This window comes from Centruroides sculpturatus, unplaced genomic scaffold, assembly GCF_000671375.1.
Source record: "Centruroides sculpturatus isolate CEXI.00-Female unplaced genomic scaffold, Cexi_2.0 scaffold240, whole genome shotgun sequence".
Taxonomy (NCBI): domain Eukaryota; kingdom Metazoa; phylum Arthropoda; class Arachnida; order Scorpiones; family Buthidae; genus Centruroides; species Centruroides sculpturatus.
In genome coordinates this window covers 759,903-771,547 of record NW_019384461.1, presented here as the reverse complement: position 1 = coordinate 771,547, position 11,645 = coordinate 759,903, and the positions used below count along the sequence as shown (strand labels likewise).

General features: G+C 30.1%; 1 long non-coding RNA gene across 1 annotated transcript; it reads right to left on the bottom strand.

The window, feature by feature from the left end:
- Nucleotides 1–2,047: 2,047 nt before the first annotated feature.
- LOC111620861 lies at nucleotides 2,048–9,697 on the bottom strand. Its single transcript, XR_002755966.1, has 2 exons — nucleotides 9,214–9,697; nucleotides 2,048–2,371 (listed from the first exon to the last, which is right to left on the bottom strand). It is a non-coding gene; the product is annotated as an uncharacterized LOC111620861 (long non-coding RNA).
- Nucleotides 9,698–11,645: the final 1,948 nt, after the last annotated feature.

Below are 11,645 nucleotides of genomic sequence, written 5' to 3'. Positions count from 1 at the left end.
ATTTCTTATTTTTTTTTTGCGGCTGGAAAAATTTATAATGAAGTATTATGCAATGTGAGGTTCAGAATGAAATTCTTATCTGAATCAGGATAAAAATGAAGGAAGTGATTTTTCACAAATTTCTAAGGTGGGAAGCTTTATGGTCTCATCTCCTGAGGTATGGCATTGGAAAGTAGATAGGGATGCTCAAAGAAACATCTCCGCTTTCGGAAGTCTTCTTACATTCTCGTTATTTTATTACTTTCCATCCGCTCGTTGCCGGTATGACAACAATGTTTTAGGTGGCTGCAGATGGCGGGATGTCGCCCTGAAAACGTGAGACCGAGGCTGCAGCGGAAGTAGTGCAGATGGCCAAATATAAAGGCAGCTGCCACCTACCTCTCACTTCCTGGTCAGGATTTTTCTAGAAAAGGTTTCGCCCAAAAAAGTAAAAAAATAAATTTAAAAATATGAAATTTCGCTACGAAGAACTCATTCATGATGGATGAAATCAGTTTAACACACGTTATTTTTATTTATTTTTTTATTTTTTTATTTAAAAAAGTGAAATTGAAACTCATAAATATATCATTTAAAGATACTTTAGTTTTTTTCGTGTGTGTGTGTGTGTTTGTAAAAAGAGTCTTCAGAAATCCATTCGTATGTGTTACGGAAAGTTAATTTTCGATTTGTTCCAGAAGATTATTGCGAAAATTTAAAAAAAAAATTAACCGGATATGGCTTAAAGTCCGGTCATTTGTGTTCCACAGGTGGTGGCTACGGCACCATTCATTTACAGTGCCAACAGGCAAACGTTATCCCGGAAAATGGCAGTTCCGCGTACCATCCAATATCCCTTTTAATCACTCGAATTTGTTATGCTGATGAAGATGAATATTTCTTTTTAAATATTACCAATTAAAATAATGGTGAACACCTATCGAGAAGCGATAGCATAATTCTATGTATGCATACATATAACAAAATTAATTTTTTTTTCTTCCTGGTTTTTACTCTCCTCTCTGTTAGCATTTTAAAAATTTAAATCTCCTTTTAATTTTTTTATTTTTTGGATCAACTGCTCAATACATTCCAGAAAGAATTAACTATTAAAAGAAATAAAAGGAATATCTTATGTTAACGAATGGAAGAATTAAAGGAAAAATTCGTAGTCAGAAGTTCTGTAGACGAAATTAATTTCAATTCAATCAGGGAGAGACTATCAGATAACAAAGTGTTCATTTATTGTTTCCAATTAACATTGGCTAAGAGAGAAAAATTGTTTTTTTTTGGCATCATTAGCTTTCCAGCAATACACTCGCTTCGGTTACGCGCCGCTTACTTCGCAACGTGGTCACTAGATAAGTTTTTTTTTTTTTTCAGTGGTCTGTTAGCGACGCGTGCAGAGTCGGAATTATTTACCATTCAACGATGCTTTTCTCTCTCCCGTATCATTGGTTGTTTCAAGGTCGAGACTCAACTACTGACCTTGGAAAGAACATCCATATCTTTTTTTTTTTTTTTTATCTTATTTACTCCAGGCGATGGGTTAAATTCTTATTTATTTTTCCTGTTTTCTTTTCCCTTTCTGTAAACCGAACCTTTGTTTGTTCTGTGTTTTGTCGGCCTTTTCGCCGATTCTCTCGTATGAGATACTTGAAATAAATCAAATGAAGTTATAATGTTCTTCGTTATTTTCAATACCAAAGTCCTTCGACTGCTTTTATTATTATTATTTTTTTTAAAAGAGCTTTATTACCTCCAGGTGATTTTACTTTCGTTTGTTTCTTAAGATGACTTCGTTTCTTCTCTTCTATTAAATAATTAAACGTTCTATGATATAGTTTTATATTGAAAAATTAATATTTTTAATTAATTTCGAATGATCTTTTCTAAAAATGAGTTAAAATTTCGCGTGTCCGTTTAATAAAAAAAGTAACATCTCTACATTTATTAATCACCAAACAAAGCAGACAATAGATAAATTACAAAGTATAGTTTTTATGTTTAAGTTGTTATTAAAGAAATAAAAATAAGATCATAAATGTTAAAAATGATCTATATTCTCTTTGCATTTTAATGTTTTTTTTTTCATTTAGAATTTAACATTGTTGCATTTTTATTTCTACATTGTTTCCAGTCTGTTGCTGGGATATGTTAAATCTCATTGTAAAGTTGTTTACGCACTTGTAATGGGTCCATGATCCATCATGTGGACGAAGATGCATTCATGCAACAACTTCACCCAAATTCGGTTGACCTTGGTGTGATCTGTATCTTCCTGTCTACATCACGAATTTGACGTCAAGAATACGTGCGTGATTCATATTCTTTATTTTTGTTCCAACGTTCGATCGCATGCTTCAACAATTGTTCGCTTCTTAACTGCTCTCTAGAAACGTAAATAATAATAAAAAAAAAAAAAAACATTAAATTTTTAATTCTAATCAACTTTAAATCCTTACGAGAAAAAAGTATATGGAAGAAAACGAATAATAATCTTTTTTTTTCACAAGATAAATGTTATGTAATTCTTAATTAAAAGATAGAGCGATAGTCTCAAATGAAAGTTTATTGGAAAGTTATCATCCTTGAAGGTAACGTGTGTGAAACAGAATCGAGACATTGTCTCACGCCGAAGATGGCAACATTACTCTATTGCATAATCCTCAACAGTTTCTGGACAACCGGTCACATTTTCAAATTCTACGATACTTATCGTATTTATATGACTTTTTTTTTTTTCTTTTGACAATTTACGCAACAATTCGGAGTTTTAGTCGAGTAAAACATTACTTTGAGACACCGATAAAGAAGGACACGTTCAGCTATTTTTTTTTTTTTTTTACACTCTTAGGCTATAATCTTACTACCTGCTAGAGAATTCTAACAACCGGCAAAACATGTCGACGCCCACACTAGGAGGAGGGTGTATCCTCTTAAGAATGAGAGGAGTGTCTGGCAATCAGCACGTGATTTTGCCATGTGAAAAGAGCAGTTACGCCAGGATTAGTTAATATGATACATTATGTGAAGTAAGGACGTGTCGGAGTTGTTCTTCCACACGTAAAAACCGTTCAGAATAATAAATAGAATGTTAAAGCGTGTGATTATCTTTCGTAACGATGCCTATCTTTAAAGCTTTACTTTTTTTTTTATTTCTTTTTAAATACCATAAACTCCAGAGGAAATTAATTTTAAGAAAGAAAAGTGTTTAGGTTCTAATAACTTCATGAAATTTGACACGTTTCATAAACAACTAGTTGGCCTAAATACTCAAAAAATAAAATTAAATCAAATTAAAAATGAGGAATAAGATTAATTTTAGACTCTAAACGGATTAATTATAAGCTTATTCTTAGCATTTTTCGTATCAAAATTTTAAACTAGCTTTATTAAGTTTTTTTTTTTTTTTTTATTCACTATAGTTGTGTTTACTAAATTAAATACAGTACTATATTTAGATTATACTTTTCTTTTAGTTAAATTAATGTAGTGGCATACCAGTTAATAAAAAATCATTTTTAAAATTTTTATTTAAGCTTCAAATAACAGATTATAAAGTAAAATATCAGCTTTTTTTTCTTAATAAGAATAGTGTTTAGTAAGTACCGTACGTATTAGGTAAATTACTTAGTATCGATGCTTATTTTTTCCCTCAACTTTATAGAATTAACGTTTTTATTATTATAAATTTCGAAAGCTTTAGAGCCTCTAAGTTGACCTAACTAGCTACAACTAGTGTCTTTCTCTTTAATAAAACATGCGATTAAGGTTACCAGATTAAAAAAAATAATAATTATAGAAGAAAAATTGTAAAACTAAGATATATTTTCTAATAATTTAATATAAAATTACTTTTAATATCTTTTTATAATCGAGAATTTATGAAAAATATGTTTAAAAAAGTATCAATGTAGTATATAATCTTAAAAGTATCGCATTACCGAGAGGTTAAGATAAGAATTAAATTTTTACGATTTTTAACCTTTAAAAGCAAGAATAAAAAAATAAAAATAAAACAGTTTGTTCGTTATTAATAACACGTATTTAAAGCTACTTGTGGTCATTAAATAATCATAAAATTCTTAACGTAGATCTTTAAATGAGATAAATTCTTGTGGTTTCTATTTTAATACGAAATTTCTGAAGCTTTCGAAAGAGAAGAATTGTATTTTGTTTCATTTCTTTGTAGCGAGGAAATGGTTTCAAATTTTCTTGTTAAGCTTAGCTCCTGTTGACTGATGAAAATAATCAAGTGTTTAAAGTGTTAATGTCATTAATATAAAGTTTCAATTCAAAGAGTATTGTTGTATCCGAAAAAAAAAAATTTAAAAGAACAAAATGATTTTTGTAGACATGGAATTGTTTTATATTGAATGGAATTTAATAGGAAGTTTCTGTGCATACAACAATTTATTTTTTATTATTTATTTTGCTGTTTATTGGATAAATGTATTGTGTGATCCCTCTTTATTGGAAAATATATCAAAATTGTTTATTTTATTTTTTATTTTTTGGTACAATTTGCTTGCAAATAACCGTTTTGTGTTGAGAATATATTTCCTGTCTGTACACGCGTTGGTGATAAAACGTTCTATTTATTTTTTGACTAAAATATATTTTGTTTTACATCCTTTATATATAAATATGAATAATTTTTCACATTTTATCGAATTACCCCCGTTCTACTTAATTAGTAGATCGGCAAAATACCTGAAAATATACCAAATGCTCCATTGATTACTTAATAAAACAACTCTAATTACAAAAAAAAAAAAAAAAACGGTGACCTTCTGTTTATTATCGCCATAGAGAATGTAAAGAAAAAGATTAAGAGAAACAAAGACGAAATTGCTATCTAAACATCGCCCATTCACTAACATTAATTAGGACATTTGTTATTGTTTCGCTCGAAATGACGTCAACAGGTAGCCAAATAAGACTTGGCGCAGATAAGATCTATGATTTTTTACGTCACAATTCGCTGCTTCCATCTGCATTGTTGACAATAAATTGGTAGATGACGGTTCAGTGAAAGGTTTTAGAGGAAATCTAAAGGGAAATTACATAGATTGATCTTTTACGCTTTGAAAAACAATAACACGATAGGTATATTTTGAATGTAATAATTACTGAGTGCAATTTTCTGCCAGTAACTCAACACGATAAAATTTGTAACCGCCTTATGACACACACTATCAAGAAGTCTTAAGTTAAGAAGGTCATTTAGTAAATTCCCTCCTTAAAATACAAGTCTTAATGATTCGATTGACATTGTTAAGTGGTTCCCTAATGCAAAATTTTTCGTACGTTTTGCATAATTCTTTTATTTACAAGTCATGTTTCTAACATCTCACCTTTTGCCTTGACACGAATTCTTAATACCAGCAATAGGCCAGTCTTATAGGATATTATCCTGTCTATCTGTTTGAAACAAAATAACTTTAAATATACAAAATTGTCGTTTACAATTTGATAATTTTGGAGGAAACACAAGAGTTGTTTATTCCCACAACAAATCTCACAACAATTTCATAATCTGATCAAGAATTAAATGGGATTTAAGGAGGACAGAATATTTTTACCATTGTTTTTGGTATGTTTTATGGATGTTGAATTTATTCGTTAAAACGAGAAAGAAAACATCGAATCCATTTTATAAGTGTTAGAAAAATCAAATAACAGTTCGTAATTTTTAGTTATTTTAAATGGAATAATTAATTTTGAACTAATACTGACTTGTTTTTTAAGCTTATTTTTTTTTTTCCTTTTTAACAGCATATAAATTTAACTTTTATATAAGATTTATAAATCAATTAAAATTTTCTTTCATTAAACACATTCCTTTTTGAATTGAGGAAAATATAAAATTTATATCAGCTTATTATTGGAAAAATAGTATTAGTCTTTAAGTAAGAATCAGGTCAAGAGGCGATTAGGTTTTTTGGGGCCTGTGCAATGTTTGTAATTCCCCTTACATCAAAGAATCTGAGGTGAATTTTAACTAATAGAATTTTCTGTGGGGGTAAAATATAAATTGTCATTCTTTAAGTGTAACCGAGTTTTGTTATCCTTAAATGGAAAACTTTCAACGGTTCTTTCAAAGGAAAACTGTCATTGTAAAAATATATGTAATATTCTCATACCAGAATAATTACGTTACGTTCAAAAATATACTTGATATAAAACTATACACTATAAAAGGTTTAAAATATAAACAAAATTCTTTATAATTTATACTTAATCTATAAGTAACTTTAATATGGCAAAATAATTGAAACAATACTATTATATTTTAATGTTAAATATATTTACAGCTACCAGGAAGGTTCTTCCTCTTTATATATTGATTGAAACGTGTCAGTATTTTTCAATCGGTGCAAAAATTTATTGATTTTTTCATATGCATTTTAAGAGTTTTCTCTTTGAAGTTCACTAATTTTCCTTAAATTAGAAGGGCGAATATTTATAATTTATAATTGTCTTTCAGATAAATTCAGAGTAAAGGAGGTTTTCATAAAGAAAAATATAAAAATCATTCTATTTGAATTACGAAAAAACAATTTATTTGTTGAGTAATCTCAAATTTTTAAGAAAGAACATTCCTTTATGTATGTGTCCATCGTGGTGTTTTGCGTATTGATTTTAATGAATTAACAGAAAATTTCTGTTGAATCATTCGGATGTTTTAAGATTGATTTATTGTAAATGTTTACTTTCGAAGGGAAAAATCACTCAAATATTCAATTTTTAGAATCTTTTGAGATGATTAGTTTGACTCAGTTCTATTCTTAAAATAGCATGATTGGTGTTTGGGTGGAGTTGTTTATTGGAGAGTTTTTGGTTTGACGCAACGTCCAACGACGTTCGATGGGACATTTGCCAAAATGTATATTGGGCGGGACTCATAGTAGAGAGAAAAATCTCGAAGACCTTGTTAGTTAGGGGTTGATAAACGTACTCGTTTAAATAACGAGTTTTATAAAGTAAAACTGGCTTACGAAATTGAAAGCCGTGAAACTCAATGCATATCCAAGAATAATTAAATATACAACTAACCATAAAAATGTATACTTATATTCTTAATATTTGTATACGTTAATGATAGTTGTAACAGGAAAGCTTTTAAAAGATCTTGTTTGATATATAGTAACCTTGAATCGCTATTGAATCGAAGATTGACGAATTGGATGAGACTGGTGCGTTAAGATATTTAACATTGTTTGAAGCTTTGTTTCATAGATTCATAAAATAAAGGGGACTGACGAAATTAAACACCATAAAATCAACTTTGTTAAACGCTATCTGGCTTCTTTTCCTATTTTGGTGTTGAACTTGACAAATTAGTTTACAGTAAATGACCATTTTCAACTATCTTATGGCAGTAGTATCACCTCACACGTGGAGATAATGACCTTCGAATCTAGCAAAGTGACAGCCTCCCCCGCAGCCTGTTGACATCTTTTTACGATAGCTTCACCGAGTTGTTTTCTTTTGGAAGAATAAATTAAAGAAGGTGATGCTACACGACGTCTGTCCTACGTTATCGTCCATTATACATTCTAAAAATAATCATTGTAATAGATAGAGCATATGTTACAACGCCTATGTCTTTCCCATCCTGTTGGCCTAGAGAAAATGGAATCATCCGAATTTAAACAAAGTCCAGAAAGGAAATGAAAAACCATAAAGAATCAACATCTGTCAAGATATTGAAGGAGACAGACACGCCCCGTCCTCTCCTGTTCATTCACAGACAGCGACCGAGTTGACATATTACCATCGGTGCCCTAGTGGCCACGGTGGCCAACCATCTGTCCCAATCTCTTCCATTTTCTCTTCCTAACCTCCCTTAATGGGCAGTTAGGTATTGGACCGACCACACAAAAAAAGTCGGTCCCCTACGATTAGGATAACCTCACCTGTGATCCCCTCCACCGATCTTATTCATTGACGACCAAGGAAACCCAAAATAAAGGAAAAGATGATGGAGACGTTAGGACTAACGAGGAGGGAAAAATTGTCACGTGAGCGGCCACTTTTCCTGCGCGTAAAATGATCCCCATCTCTTCCATTCACATAAAATTTACCCATGTTTCAAAATCTTTTCGTTTACGTACCGTGCCCACCTCGATTAATATAAAACACGGATCACACACACAAAAAACTCAGTGCTGGTGACTTTATGTATAGAAATATTTTGGAAGTTATCTACAAAAATCCCGCTGAATCATCTTATTTGTTTCGAACATGAAGATGAATTAATGAATTTAAACCGTAATACTCTAAGAATGAAATGAGTCAAACGATCTAAGAATACAGCTTGGTCATTCATTGAATTGCTTTTCTTAAATAAAAAAATAGTAATAAGTTGAAGCTACCAATTCAGTTTATCGAGATTCAAAATACTCATCACCCTGTCCTAGATCAATCCAATAAATATATTAAAAATTACTCATGAATATCAAAGGTTAATAAATTATTTACTTATCTAGTTTGGTAAAAACGACAGTTATTTTTTTTTTTTTTTGAATTAGAAAGGAAGGACGTTTTGTGAAAGGTTGTTGTTTTGAACCATAGCTAAAGGCTAGAATTTAATGAATGGCTTTGACTTTTTATATCAAATGGCCTATTTTAATTATAGTAAAATAGCAAGGTTCGTCTTGTAATTTTTCCTGTTTGGACAAGAGGAAAGAAAGAAAAAGAAAAAAAAAAAGAGGAATGATATCAACAAATATTAATTGTCATTTTCTAGCTTATTTGCATTTTTAGTTTGGAATTATTTAGCATTTTTAATTTTGTCTCAATAAACAAATTATGTTAACGATAAACTAAAACTTCCTGTTTTTTTTTTTAATTACGTCTTTTTTAATTATAAATCAAATGTTTAAAATACCTAAATCGATCTTGCATAAAATGCAATCTAATTTTTTGTTTATAAGATAAAGATATAAAAATAAAAACTTCATCTATAAATTTAAAGATAACGTCTTTAAAAAGAAAAGGAAAAAAAAAAGAAACAAATTATATTAGGTCTTATTAATTTCAAGCATTATTTTGAATCCTTAATTTATAAAAAAAAAACTTTAAAAAGGCAAAAATCACAACGTTAAACATTACAAAATAAAAAAAAGGCAAATGCTATTAATAAGAAAACTGGATTATTAATTAACATAATTATATCATTAAAATTTTATTTTTAAAACTAATTTATATTCTTTAACTATTTACGAGTGTCGAATAGGTCCATAACCATTAATCAGACTGGAACGTCGTAGTGCTTAGCCGATTCATGATGATAATGCAGGTAATCGGATGATAGCAGATCGTTTTCATCTACAGGTAAATGACTAGAGACCTGCTGTATACGTGATTTTTAAAAAAAAAATTAGAGTCAAAAGTTTACCAATTATTCTTCGTTTTATTTTAAATACACTAACGTTAATTGGTTACTATCTGAACTCCGATGATTAATTCTGGTTTAAGAATCGGGCGTTGAAGTCATATACGAAATGAGGTGACAGGTCAAGCAGATGGTTGTCTCTCTCTCTCTCGTAATTACCTTTGGAATGATGCCAGATATCAAAGACATACATTGTCACAATGATGGAATGATAGTCAATATTTGTCTAACAACTTAAATTTATTGTTAAAGTTTACCAGGTGGAGGAAAATAAGATAAAAATTAAAATGATTTGAAACAATTCAATCCAGTTTTTTTTTTTTTTTAAATTACATAGCAGAAATTTAGAGAATGATCGTAATTCTTATCATTTATCAAACACGTATACATTACATTCTTTAAGATGCTTTAACAACTATGTCATGTCAAAATGTGAATGGAAACAATTTCTATTAAATGAAAATCGCCTCCTACATTCCTATAGAAAGAAAAAAATAAGAACAAAAAACAGGAAAAGAAAGGGAGAGGGAAAAAAAGTCTATATGTATTTATAAAAAGTGCACAAGACCACACCTGCATGTGTACTGTATATCGTTGTCAATAGGCTAAGTAGTTATTTTATGAAAATAACTTCAAGGACGTCTACACGACCTAACCTGCGTGTTTGGCATATAGGCGGTTTCATTTATTTAGTTTGTTGTTTACAAAATTTTCGAACATTCACTCGAACTTCTGCCAATCAACTGTTAAATATCTATATTGGGAAATGACAATAGTAAAAAGAAATTAATTAAAATTGGCAATCTAAACGAATGATACAATAAACGTTTATAATATTGCTTTGCTATCTTTCAATATAATAACATATTTAATGAAATAATCTCGCTTCTATTGTATGTAGATTTTTGTTATTATTACATAAAATAATTTCGAATGAAATTAAAATTTGTTTCCCTTTCTAAAAGAATTTTCCCTCTATTGAATGATGCAACACTTATATCTTTATATTTGAATAGAAAAACGAATCAGATGTGGGTTGATAAAACCTTCGACGACCCCAGGATCTATGTGAAGTGTCTAAATTGACGAAGCTTTCTGCACTACGCCTTCTTGCTTCTAGCTATTGAATGATTTACGAATAAGTACACATATTAGTTGGATCGAAGAAACCACTTTTTTCTTTCCCCTTTCTTATCTGATTTGGACGGAAACTTCGCTCAAATACACAAAAGTTCTCTCATTTAACAACGCCAGAGGCGTTGCCGACTCGTTAAAAAAAAATTTAATTATGGAAGAGCATGCCAAATTATGCCATTCATGCTTTACTAGTTAAAAACGTCGGTGTAGATTAAGAATTTAACAGATTTTTTTTCCTATTCTATGCCTATTAATATCTTAATGCTAATCATTAGTTGATTCATTTATTGAGATTTTTTCTGTTTATTTCAAGTTCAGATGATATTTAAAAGAAAAAAAAAAGAACTGTCTTGATTTAATACATTGTAACTGTTTGATTTAAAGAAAGCAATCTTAAATAGGACAAAATTTAGATAAATAGAAACGTAGCGGGAGTCGAGAATAACAGAAAAAAAGAATTTAGAACGAAACCGCACCTGTTGGATTTTAACAAATGGAGGAATGATAGATAGCTTGGAAGACGAACTCAATGCGTATGTTCATTTTTATCTTTGTTCGTGTATATCTACGGAGTTGGGCCATCGACCCCAATCTGCGCAATGTCCTTGTACCAGTTTCCACGCTCTTCCCATTTAACTACAATTCCCTCCAGCGATAACAGAGCCTCACCCCAAAGGCGACAGTCTGGGTGGGAAAGGAGGAAATCTGTTGCTTTGCCTTTCCTTTTCGACACTTCGTATGGCGGAAAAATCATTTATTGTTTATCCTCCTTTATAGAATAAAGTCGGTCGTATTGTTTCCCCGGGAACTTTCACCAACAATATATTTTAACTATTTAAGGTGTGAAGTCGTTATTGCATTTGCTCTAAGAATGCGGCGATAATGATTATGGTTAAAATAGTTTTAGGGCCATAATATTTGTATATAAATACGTTTGTGATTAGATATACTTATTTACCTTTAAGATATTTTTCTTTGCCGAATGTTTTCGCTCTGTTAAGCAAGTGAATAGATGATACGAAAGTGGTCATGGTTCATCATTGCAAAATTTGTAACATTTATCTCATAATAATAATAGTAATAATAAAAAAATAAGGAAAAGATTCAAAGCCACAATTTTTTA